The following is a 13380-nucleotide window of genomic DNA, read 5'->3' as shown; positions in this document are numbered from 1 at the left end:
TATTTTCATAACTCTTAGTACAAAACTCCAAACTGATCACACTTGTAACACAGCCAGTCATTCTTTCACAACCTGATCTCATGCTTTCATTCTAGTTATACATATTTTCATTCTACATAATCATTGTTTCAGAACACAAGATCGTTGTAATACATCCACATTTGCTTTGATCACAGAAACACAACAGTATGTTCTTCTTTCAGTTTAATAATTTTAACATTCAGTTAATTCAATAGCAAACAATGCAACATGTTTCAAATCACCCTTTTTGCTGAAATAATTACACAGGCTACAGATGCCACAAAATGCACTTACATGACCTACATTACATAATTGACATAAAATCCATAATGTTTTTAATAATATCTTTTCAGTGTGTTACCAAAAGGTGTGCTGGCAATACAGTAAATGTTCTAACCGTACCATATGACTGAATTTATACTGTAGTTGATCTTTACAGATGAAGGGTGAGTTACAGTAATGATACAGTCTTTCTATACCATGCTAATGCCTCTAATCAGTCTGATGTTATACAGTCAGTTATACAGTCACTCTTTCCTGCTCTGTTCAGAAATTTGAACACCCCCCGTATGATTTATCAGCCGTTTTCCTCATGGGGACCAAAAAAAAAAAAAATAGTAAACCCTGCATTGTGAACAATGGTAATACGATGGTAATCTGGTAATACCAGTAATTTTAGACCTAGTGGGGGCATTTGGTTAACGGAGGGTTTACCATGACCCCACACACTCACAATTGTGGTCATCATCTAATATAAACCGTTTATAATGTAAAAAGAATTCATTACATTTTGTTATCCATATCGGAAAATGCAAACAAGTTCTATAGAAACTATGCCTATAGAATCAATATCTATAGAAATCTATAGATGTACCAAATGATCCATTGATTGATCATTAAGTCCAGCTGGATTAAATAATAGAAAAAAATGTATTAAACTGAACCAGAAGAGATGCAAATGAAAAGTTTGACAGTAATAGCATTATGAAAGGCAGTTACTGTGAATGAAACATTTATGTAGATGAAGCACTTATTTTGTGTTTGTGATTGTGCATTGTACTAACACAATTGAAAATATGCTGAAACATTTGAAAAAAGTGCAATTTGTTGTGAGATTAGTACTAAGAGTTTTGAAAAATTACCAGTTGCTTGTGAAAATTGCACCAAAGCAATTAAAAAAAACCTGTAAACTTTGGCACTGCAAGCTTGCGTTTATCCGCATCCATTGCCACATCTCAAAATCTAATCTAAAACCAATACATAGAAACAAGTTTTTTTTTCGGTTATGTGTTGGGTGTACAACAATACAAAGCAAAAGATCTGTCACTACTGCCATATAGCGACTTTAAGTCATGTCCTAGCCTGTATCTTTTGTTGTTAAATATGCTTATGCATGTGAATGACAATTCATGTTAACTTTAACTCTGAGGTGGAAGAAAATAGTGGAGACATAAGATGGCTCTTTTTTATTATTGGCACTTCCTTACGTTTTACATTAGTAAGATGTGTTGCAGTGTTGCCAATTTAGCGATTTTGTAACTAGATTTAGTTACTTCCCTGCCCCTTTTGAGACTTTTTTCAAAGTTTAGGGACAAACGTTATCTAGATTCTTATTTTGCCCACTGATATATATTCATATTTATATGGATCAATGAATTTGCCATTATGATGTCATCTAGTGACATTTAGCTGCCAGTTTTAGCTTCTTTCAGTTGAAAGCAGTTGGCAACACTGATGTTTTTAGATCTATAAAGCAAGAGGCTGCATACATAATCGCATACTGTAGTAGGTACTACATTTGGTTTAAAATTCGCTTCAAAACCGTTAAAAAGTATATTTTATATAGTGTGAATGTGTGTAATAAGTGAAATTCAGACCCACCATGTTGTAACTGTCATGTCAATTGCGTCGCTTCACTGCCATTTACAAACCCTCTCTCATGGCCTCATGGGTTGGTAAAGTGTCCAGTGGCTGAGCACTTCAAAATCTCACCAGAAGTAGTATGTCATCAGGATACTTTTCGCTTCCTCTTTTACGAATACTATGATGAATTCGGACATGCTACTTTGCTCACATACTGTTTTTCGTTTCTTTTATTTGAAAGCAGGTTATGTGTTTATAATGAGCTTTAATTGATATGAATGAATGTACAGTTTGAGTCACATGTTAACACTGATATGATCATTATTATTTGAAGTGTGGTGATGATGATGACACATTTTGATGCATGAAACTCAAAGAACGTTCTAGAGATTTTCGTCTCTGGCCTGTGTCTGCCTCAGGGCCTACAGGGTCTGACTGATCTGTCATAAGACTCATATCAAGAACTTCATGCTGCTTTGTGAAAATCATTTATGTTTTAAAGTAACACTCCATACACAGAAAGGCCATGTGTTTTAGGGGAAACCCAAATATGAAGATATGAATTTGAAATATAATATGAAAAGGCTCTTCTCTTTCTGAAGATATGAACTTTGCTAGCTTGTTTGTAGGGTCTTTCATTACAGGTTCTTTTTAGTGCCTGCTGACCAGCCAGAGTCTATCCATCAGCATTGAGTTCGATGTTTTGAGAGTTGATGGGTTTGCTGTTTTTGTGATGTTCCCACAGATTCCCCTCATACTAGCACATGTGACCCTGGAGTATAGAGTGAGCCGATGTAGTTGATTGCTGTTGGTGTGTTCTTGTAATGTTGGAGAGTGTTGTGTACTTGATCAGGTTAAGAATGACTTAGATTGATGGCTACCCCTGAAAGCTAATATCCTTTCCCTCTATAGCTGATTCTCTGATGAATGTAATCAGGGACAGCTACTCACAAGCTGACAGCAGGTTAGATTTCTCCAGATCAATGGCGATGTCCTCTGTCTTTTAGAGTCTTTCTTTATTGCCTGTTGTTGTTAAAAATCACACCTCATTCACTCAGCTGTATTTATTGATTAGGAAGAACTTGAGCTGTATATTATAGAGAGATTAAAATAGTAATATTGTCAAATAACCTTTTCCTTTTTTGATATATTTTTAAATGTAATTTAAAGCCGATTTTTCAGCTGTCATTACTCCAGTCTTCAGTGTCATTATCCTTCATAAATCATTCTAATATGCTGATTTGGTGCTTAAGTAACATTTCTTATTATTATCTTTATGTTGAAAACAGTTATGTTGTTTAATATTTTTGTTGAACCATTATACATTTTGTTCAGGATCCTTTGAATACAGTATTTATTAGAAATATAAATGTGTATACTGTGTGTATATGTTTATTTAGTGCTGGGTAGTAACTGATTACATGTAATCTGGATTATGTAATCAGATTCCAAAAATGAAGTACTTGTAATTAGATTATATTACATTTTTACTTTATTGATTACATGATTAATTATTCTCACAATGGTGGTAAATTATTCATAATTCATTGATTCTCCCTACTATGTCTTTTTTCTTTTAAATTTTCCTTTCCATTGTTTATCTAATCAACTACTGACAAACACATTAATTATTGTTTGAATTATCTCCCACTGAGTCATTTAACCATGTATTACTTTTGTAAGGCTTTTGTCTTTCAAACACATTAAAATGTACAAATTCACGTAATTTTATATTTACATGCAATACAGAAAATTTTTCCGTCAGATGAACCTCATGAGATTTAAGTCCATAAGTAAGGCCAATAATAAAATTAAGTCAATAATAATAATAATAATAGATAATAAAATAAATAATAATAAAATAATAATAATAAAAATAAATAAATAAATAAATAAAAATATATATAAAAATATAAAAATAAAATATAATATATAATATATATAATATAAAAAATAAAAAATTATAATTATTAACATTTAATTTTAATAATTAAAAAAAACAAGCAAAATAAAACTTTCTAAAAAATATAAAAAAATATATATATATTATACATAATATATATAATATATATATTTTTTAGAAAGTGTTTTATTTTGCTTGTTTTTTTTTAATTATTAAAATTAAATTTTCTGGGAAACCCTGACGTAATATATAATGCGCTTCATGTTGTTGATAAAAATAGAATAAAAATAGAATTGATATCAATATGGTACAAGATTATCCCATTCAAATCAATGTGATAAATGAGTTTGGTCAAAAGTAATCAAAAAGTAATCATGGGTAATGTAATGGATTGCTTTACTAACATTTTTTGTCATGTAATTTTTTAAGTAATCTACCCAGCACTGTTTATATGTGGTCAACAGTGCTTTGATGGTAAAAATGAAAAAGTAACATCCTTGTTTGTATAGACCTGTTAGTCAACCATTGAAGCCCTCTTGTGGCCATCTCATTTACATAAAAAGCTCCCAGTTACAAGAAAGCACTGTGAAATTGGATGGCAAATGGGATTCTCCTACTCTTGGTATAATGCAAGAAGCTGTATTTTCGAATGCTCCCTGTGTAAGAAGTACTGTTGGCTGACTGCTGTTTAGCACACATTCAGCCAGGGCATCGCACAAGCTCATGTGAGTGTGTCGAGGCACCAAGGATACATACAGAGGCTTTAAAAGGCTCTAAACTCGAGCTACCGCATCTGCGAGCCTGCATACATCACTCTGTTTATCGCTGCCACCGCTAATTGAACATAGGCTCACAGAATGGTGCCCCCATGTGTTCCATAGCGCCGCACAGCCATTGGCTGTTGTCGCGGCGACGCAGCCATTAATGAGACAGGGCCAGGAAGATGGATTACCCGGTGCCATATTGCCCATCATCCCCAATCAAGAACCACCCATGGAAATTGATTGTTCTAATTTGCTCTCATTATTATTATAATACCCGGACAAAATAACACACACGGCTCGCTGTCAAAGCCGTGAAAACCAGCCATTAGTTATGGGGGAGACAGCAAATGCGTTTTATGAGTTTCGCAGTTAGTTGAGACGTTGGATGCAAACACATCTTAATCAGATTTCCCCTCCCTCCATCATGGTGATATAGCATCTCATTATCTCCACCTCAGAGAGTGGTGGAAGAGAGTACACATCCATTTATACTTTAATGTCAGTGTCACAGTTTTACTTTGTGAATAATGCCTTGAACTTTCCGTGAACAAGAACAGTAGCGATTGCCGATCCAAACTGGCAGAGTGAAAAACAACATTACGCTCTAGCCAGGTTGAAAACTATTACCCTGGAAACAAATGAGTAAAAAAAAAATGGGGGTTTAATTTGTCGACTTTGCTGTAGTCAGCAACTTCATCCGCTCGTCTCTCATAAGAGTTCTTGTTGTTTTTAACGAACTCATCAGCTTTCCTCGGACAGTTGAGAGCTGCTCTTCGGGTGCTTAGTACCCCGTCTAACCAAAAAGAACAAATGGTCAATACCTCAGGATGTGTCATGCGGGATGGCTATAATTAGTCCTTCCTCCACTTCAGCCAATGATGTACATCATAAACGCTTTGTCTCCAGAGCCAGATTAAGACCGCAGCCCAGCGCTGCTCCCAAATCCTCCCTGCTTACACTGCACTCTGTCTGTCTCCCGAGTCCCTTGCATTATATATGCAAGAGGTTATAAGGCATGGAAACGATCAAAGCAGGATATGGTAATGCATCCCTAATCACAAACTAGCCCCACGAAACCTCGGCGGTCTCGCCCTTTTTATTGGGCGGTGGTGAGGAAACGGCAGGTAAATCAGTTGAAGATTACACCTCAGATAGTTTTATGACAGAGCCAGGAGTCCCATCAGGGAGGAATTTCTAGCGTGGTCAGCAGCATATGAATGGTGGGGGACATCGTCTGGAATTAGGGTTGTAATTTAAAGCACTCTAATTACAACAATCACTTACATCCAGGCTTTTACTTGTGTCGCAACTTAATACGATTAGCAATGCAAGTGGAGAGCTTTCGTATCTTTTTTCAAATCAGGCCAAATATGGTGTAGTTTTATGTTTAATTTTGAACAAAAATGGTAATTTCCAGGGATGTAGAGAACTTTTTAAACCTACAAAGCCTAGTGTGTGTGTCGTATTTGATATGTAATTTCTAAGGCCTCTAAATTATCAAAATGGTCAAGACTTTGCTGATAAACCTGTTATGTTACATGTCTTCTGTCGTCTGATTACTAGTTTGTACTTTTTAAGCAAGTAAAAGCCAATTTAGCATAATAATTGTCCCACTTCAGGTTTTTTGTTGTGAAATCTTTACTGATTTTTATGAAGTAAACCTACAATTAACTTTTATATTGATAGTGATATTTTAAGATGAACACTTACTTGCTGGAAGCAAATTTAGGTTCCCTTGATTATCCATTCACCATGTTTTAGAAAAATCATGTTAAAATGTATCAAATATGGTACATGATGTTTTTGTTTTTTTGTAGATCTCTTAATCATCATTGTATTGCATCGCATTATAGGTTTTGCCCCTCCCCACAATGAAAACTACAGAGTTTTGATCATACAACTATCATTTAAATGTCATTAGGAGATAGTGTGGCAAGTAATATTTATATATGCATATGCAGTATTCTATACTGTTATAAAGGTCTTACTGATTTACATTACAAGCTATCACAATTTTTATCTAACTTTGGTCATATAAATAGGCACCATATTTTATATACACTAAAATGCATATTTTTGGTCGGATTAAAATTTATATTTTTTTCTCCAAGTATAAGCTCCATATTCTCATATGTCATAGTATATGAGCCATTAAAGACTGATGTATCAAATATGATACTCAACAAAAACACATTTGCAAGCCTTTTTCATTTCAACTCTTTTTCATTTCAAACATGATCTTTCTGATGATTATTTCATATGTCAGGCTTTACAAGGTTAAAGCGTCTAATTTATGAACACCCTAATTTATTTTAAAAAGTCATAGTTACATTATAAGTTTTTTTTCCTGAGTATCTTACATTAATTTGAGATGTTTGATTGATACATTTATGGGCATGCATGTATGTGTGTCAGCCCGTGGGGCATGAAGTATGGTAGAGATCCATCGCATTGTCCCATTCTCCTGCTTTTTTCCCGACAGGGCCCAGTGTAACCTTCAGCCCTACAGGGGAGAGGCTTGTAAATTACCACTGGAGTTTTCCCCCTCACCCCTGCTGTCATCATTTCATTAACCCCATCCTGATCTCCTCCGACCTTGACTGCTTGCTTTCACTCACAGGGGAATGGCCTCTCTCTCTACCCTGCTTTCTCTCTTACTTTGTGCCAAACTGTGTTGATCTGCAGCCAGTACATATGTCACCCACAGAACCATGGGCTTTTAGCTAACGGTATTGTGATATTTTACGGGAAAATGTATATCAAGTGCTCAGATGTGACCATTGACTGTCAATTAGTGTGGCTGAACTTATTGTGAATAATTTGTGTCTGCATTTTATTCTGAAGAAAACAATTGCTTGTTTTCATATTCTTGGCTTACGCTTCCAATGAAACAACATTCCCTTTTACACTGAAGTCTCTTAGGCCACTCAAGCAATTGAATAGTTAACCCAAAGAGATATTTCGGCATTGATTTAGAAGACTCTCAGTGGAATCAAAAATGTTGAGAAACACTGTTCTAGTATATAATGGCCACACTAGAATCAATTATCAATGGATAACATCAAATATCACTCAAAAGATTTTATTACTGAAATCCTGTTTCACTCGGAAATGTCACGTTATGGAAGTAAATGTTTTGCAAATGTTATAAAATTGTGAACATTTATAGTCGTCCTTTTGTTTATTTGCATAAAATAGCCAGTGTGTTAATGTATAAACAGTGAGTGTAGCCTGTGAGGAGTTACTGTCAATAGCTGTCTTCTGATTCACATGGATCCTGCACTGCTCCCTACAGACTGAGCAGGGAATATTTCTATAAGAGCAGCAGCTTTACTTTATCCAAAATGTGTGTGAATCCAACATATATTTTTTTTATCATTATGTGAGTTCTCTTTGACTATGAGTTATGAATATTGGAAATTTTATGTATGATATTATTCATACACCTAAATATTAAATACATGCTGTTCAAAAGTTTGGGGTCAGTACGTTTTTTTTATTAATTTTTTTTTTTAAGAAATGAACTTTTATTTGGCAAGAATGCATAAAATACAAAAAGCATCTGTCAAATAAATGCTGTTTATTTTACAATATTACTGTTTTTACTGTATTTTTGATCACATAAATGCAGCCTAAGAAATAAGAAACTTCTTTTAAAAACATTAGGCTATAATCTTACCAACCCCAAACTTTTGAACTGTAGTGAAAATGTTCTATACTTCTATACTATAATGTCTGTGTATTTATATACAAAAATACAATATTATCATTATTAGTAACATTATTTGTCATATTCCGTATATTCAGTGATAGCTGACTGTCGCAATGTTTAACAATATACACCCGGCGCAATGCGATGCAAGGCGCAGCGCAAGTGTGTTTGCTAGTTTGCGTCGGGCGCCGTTTTCCCGTTCAGCGCCACGTCCTTAAATTAGTAAATGCATTTGCGCCAGTTAGTGCGCCCTTGGGCGTGCTGGTCTAAAAAAGAGGTGTGTTCAGGCACATTGTTGGCGCATTGCTATTTTAAGGAGCTGAAAATAGACTGCGCCATAGACCAACTCAAACCTGGTCTAAAGTCTAAAGTCAATGGCGCAATATTTTTTTGTTGGAGCGCGTTGGTAGAAACTGTGCCTCTGGGCTCGTCCACAGTGCACGTTGACTTTGCTTATTACACACAGGGATGTGCATCACACAAACATGCCAAATATTAAAAACAAAAGGATTACTGTGTAAAAGAATATTATTGTGCACTGTAAAACCGAACAGTGAAATTAATTAAATGAAATGAGTTTGTTTCACTCAAATAATAATGAAAGTTCATTGTACTTAATAGAAAAAAGTTGCACAAACTCAAAATTTCATTGCAGTAAGCTGAATTTAATATGATTGAGTTGAGCTGCAGCAGATTTCTAATTCCCAGCATGCTTTGCGTCAGACCATAAAAATAAATGTTGAAATTAAGTGTTATTTTGTGTGTTTTTGCACAAGATTAACATATGGAGATATAAGTTAATGTTTAATGTTGTGTTATGATGGGATTCAGTTCAACCCCCGTTCTGTTATGTTAGTTTTGTACCACTGTGGTGAAGAGTATAGCCTGTGGTTAGGTTGAGGATGAGCTGCAAAACATTTAAGACCACATATGTTGTTTGATTACATATATGCAAGTATGTAATGACAGTCTCTCTGATAGTTATAATAGCATGTGTTATTTGCTATGTAACATTTAACCAAGATCTGAATGTGATGTTTATGTAAATTAACTGTATGTAATTAACATTATGATGAGTTGGGCAAGGGATGCTGGTGACAGGATTGTTAATGAGAGACACCTGTGCACCACACTGGCCTTGATCCGCTTCCGTGGCTCTCAGCCCCGCCCCACTTGTCACAAAAATTTTCTAGTTCTAGTTTTAAAGTTCTACCAACTTTAAAAAATGAGTTGGATTACTTAATTGTTTTGAGGTAATAAGTTTCCTCAAATGTTTTGAGTATTCTGAACTTATTGGGTTTTACAGTGTGTAGGCTACATAAATATAAAAATGTAACTTCGTTTAACTTATAACTAAACGTGTAACTTCGCGCACGAGCAGATCGGTTTCTTCTCTTGAAAAGCGTTCAGCTTTTCCGCCAACAAATTCCGCCATGTAAATAGCAATCCGCCATTGCGCGAGCGCATCTCGCTCTTAAAGGGAATGGGAGATGACACTCTGATTGGTTTATTGAACGTTACGCCCATTACTCATTAAGAGAATAGGGACAACCCATTTCAAAAATGCCCCCTGGCGCACGGACCCTTTTTCCGTCGTTAAAATAGCAAAAGTGGATTTGGACACGCCCTGAGTGCACCTGCGCTTTACACTTTGCGTTTAGATCATTAAAATAGGGCCCTATGACACTAAATTTGTTTTGATTACTTTACAGTACAACTCTAACTATTGCATAACACAAGTTAACCCATCATCATAAATGGCATTTTAACATGTTTTGTGCACTTTAACCATGCACAGCTGTCAAGTAACTCAATTAAAGGATTAGTCCACTTTTAAATAAAATTTTCCTGATAATTTACTCACCCCCATGTCATCCAAGATGTCCATGTCTTTCTTTCGTCAGTCGAAAAGAAATTAAAGTTTTTGATTAAAGCATTCCAGGATTATTCTCCTTATAGTGGACTTCAACGGCCTCCAAATGGTTGAAGGTCAAAATGACAGTTTCACTGCAGCTTCAAAGGGCTTTAAACGATACCAGACGAGGAATAAGGGTCTTAATCTAGCTAAACGATCTGTCATTTTTTTAAAAAATACAACTGTATATGCTTTGTAAACACAAGTGATCGCTGTGCACGTGCTTCCGCTTTCCGTATTCTTCAAAAAGCTTGCGCTGTATGTCCTACGCCTTCCCTATTCAACTTACGGCGCCAGTTTCATTTTTTCCTGTAAGTAGAAACAAAAAAAATGTCCCTCATTTTCTTTTCATTATATTTAATTTAGTTTCTTCATGTCATCTTAATGTGGTGTGCAATGTCTGATGGGTACATTTTACTGTATTTACACCTTTCCCTAATCCATTTACGGTTTTCTCCATACTGCTTATATTACTCTTCCTACAGTACAATTTGGAATGGCACTTGATTGGTCTATCAGGTGTTAATACACATCCCCCCAGGGACCCTGACTTTCATGGTGTATATGGGGCTGAAAACCATAATTCTGTTTACTCCAATCCTCATCCTATCTAAACAGCACAAAAACTGAAGCAGGTCGAAATGTAAATGTAAGAGATCTTGCTGATGCTGCTAACTCTCTGCCCGCAGCTGTGGCATCCAACCCTCCTTCGTTCCTTTTGAATTTATGCACTCACTCAGCAATGTTATTACAAGTCAGAGTTTATTGGGAAATTGTTACATTATGTGAAGTGTCTAACAAATTGCTTATGCTCCTGTAATTGGGTTACAACAGGCGTGCTTTCCCATTGGTGAGATTAGGCAGGCTGGGCTCCCACCGATCTCACAACCCAAGCAGTAATTTTATTTGTCTTGCCTCGCTCTCCCTCTCCTAACAACATGGCTTTCTCTGCCTCCTTGCCAGATGTCTGTTTGGAGGAGCAGGCTTGTTTTTGGCCCCTGACAATGCAATTACAGCCCCGCCGATTGTCGTGTGTGTGCATTAAGTACCTCCCCCAGAACGAGGCCGATTAATGAAGGGGCTCCTCGGGGGCCGAAGAAGAAGCCCCAGGCACCCACACACAGGAGAGGAACTGTTGTTAGGGGTCAGGCCGCTACACATGCTCCATATTAATGCAGGTGTGTATGTGTGTGTATGTTAGGAAGTAGATTACATGGTGTGGCTTGACCACAGGATAGGATGCTACATTCTACAAGTTTTACAGTATATCAGTGAAGAGATGCATGTATAAATATATTACCACATATGAAAATTGTTAAAATACTGCTCTGGGAAAAATTAGAAGTTCATCTGGAGTTACTATTTATACAAAAATGATAACATAAACTATAACAGGACTCCGAAGGACTCAGACTTTGCCAACAGAATATGCCACTCCTGGTTGCAAAAATTTAAGCAGCTCGGCTTTGTTTGATGGCTTGTGACCTTCTATCTTTATTACATTCCAAAGGTTTTCTGTGGGGTTCAGTTCTGGAGATTGGACTGGCCATGGCAGGGTCTTGATCTGGTGGTCCTCCATCCTTTATTGGCCTGGAGTATTGTCTTGTGGGAAAATCCAAACCTTCGAGTTTGGGAACATTGTCAGAGCAGAAGGGAGCCATTTTTCAGCCAGGATAACCTTGTATGTGCTTGAGTTGTGTGTCTTTCACAAAGACGGATCTACCGGATTCCAGCCTTACTGGAGAACTCCCAGATAATCACCAATTTTCCACCAAATTTCAAAACGGTTGCCAGATTCTGTAGGTTGTAGGCCTCTCCGGGGCTGCTTTTAACTCCACTTTTAGACATACACTCATGAACTTCTCGCTGCCATTTTGAAGTGCGTTCAGCTTAGTTAAGTAGGAGAAGGAAGTTTAATTGGACAGACCCTTGACCCCTCGATTTTGACTGAGGGAGCGAGTCTACTCCGTATGTACACTTCAGGCAGATCCATAGACCACAATGCAACATGATTGTGATGTCACAACAGGTTGCGCTTAATTTACCCCCACACAGCTGTAGTGTGAAATTGGAGTTATTCTGACATTTAACTTGACATTTAACTTTGACATAATACTTGTTGCTAACTTAAGCTAAATGTTATAGTTTATTGTATTGTTATCATTTTTGTATGTGTAATTTTTAGTTTTTATTTTCTCCAACAGCCCAAGCAAGCATATGGGCCTTTGGAATGGTGTGTAAAACAAATCAATAAGTCTTTGGTTTCCATGTAACCACAGCTTTCTACAAATTCCACCAAATATTTTCAATGAGATTTAAAATCTGAAGACTGTACAGGCCATTCAAGAACATTCACAACTGAACCCTGGACCAAGCTTTAGTAGATTTGGATGTATACTTTGGGACGGCTGTCCTCCAGGAAAGTCCATTGATCATCAAGCTTCAGTCTCTGCACCGAAGGCATCACCATCTTTGCCAAAATGGCTTGATACTTCAAAGAATTTATGATGTCCTTCATACAGTCAAGATTTATACTTCCTTCTACAGCAAAGAACCCCATAACAAGACTGGACCACCTCCATGTTTGACCTTGAAGATGGTGTTATTCTGCTTATAAGCTTTGCCTTTTTTGCATGAGACATACTGCTGATCAATGAGTCTAAAGAGTTCCAGTTTGGTCACATCCCACCATAAAACATTCTTCCACAACTCCACAGGTATATATCCAAATTAATTTAAAGGGTCATGAAACCCCAAAACACTTTTTTTGAGATGTAAACAGATATGTATAGGCTGCACATCATTGAAAACACTAAAGGTACTCATTAATGTTATTCATAAATGAAAAATAGTTATTTTTGCATTTTTCAGAGCGATTTCTGTCTTCCGAGAAGTCGGAGCAACGTCACAAAATTTGACGTCATCGTGTACTTTTGGCCCAAGTATGGGCATGGTCGAACATGCTGACGTAGACCGTTTCGAGCGATTCTCGACATATATTCATGACATAAAGCTCATTCAGTCCAATCACTGCACTGTAGTATGCATACGATTATAATTACAGTATTATGCATGAGGAAGTATCACTTCTCTCGCCTCAGTCTCTTGTCATTCAGAGACATATCGTTAGTGTTCGTTTCCTCAGTGCTACAAACCAATGTGTTTTCCTGAAACGCGACCAGAGCAGAGGTTTGTGTGCATG

This window comes from Chanodichthys erythropterus, chromosome 5 (assembly GCF_024489055.1).
Source record: "Chanodichthys erythropterus isolate Z2021 chromosome 5, ASM2448905v1, whole genome shotgun sequence".
NCBI lineage: Eukaryota > Metazoa > Chordata > Actinopteri > Cypriniformes > Xenocyprididae > Chanodichthys > Chanodichthys erythropterus.
This window is presented reverse-complemented; position numbering follows the sequence as displayed.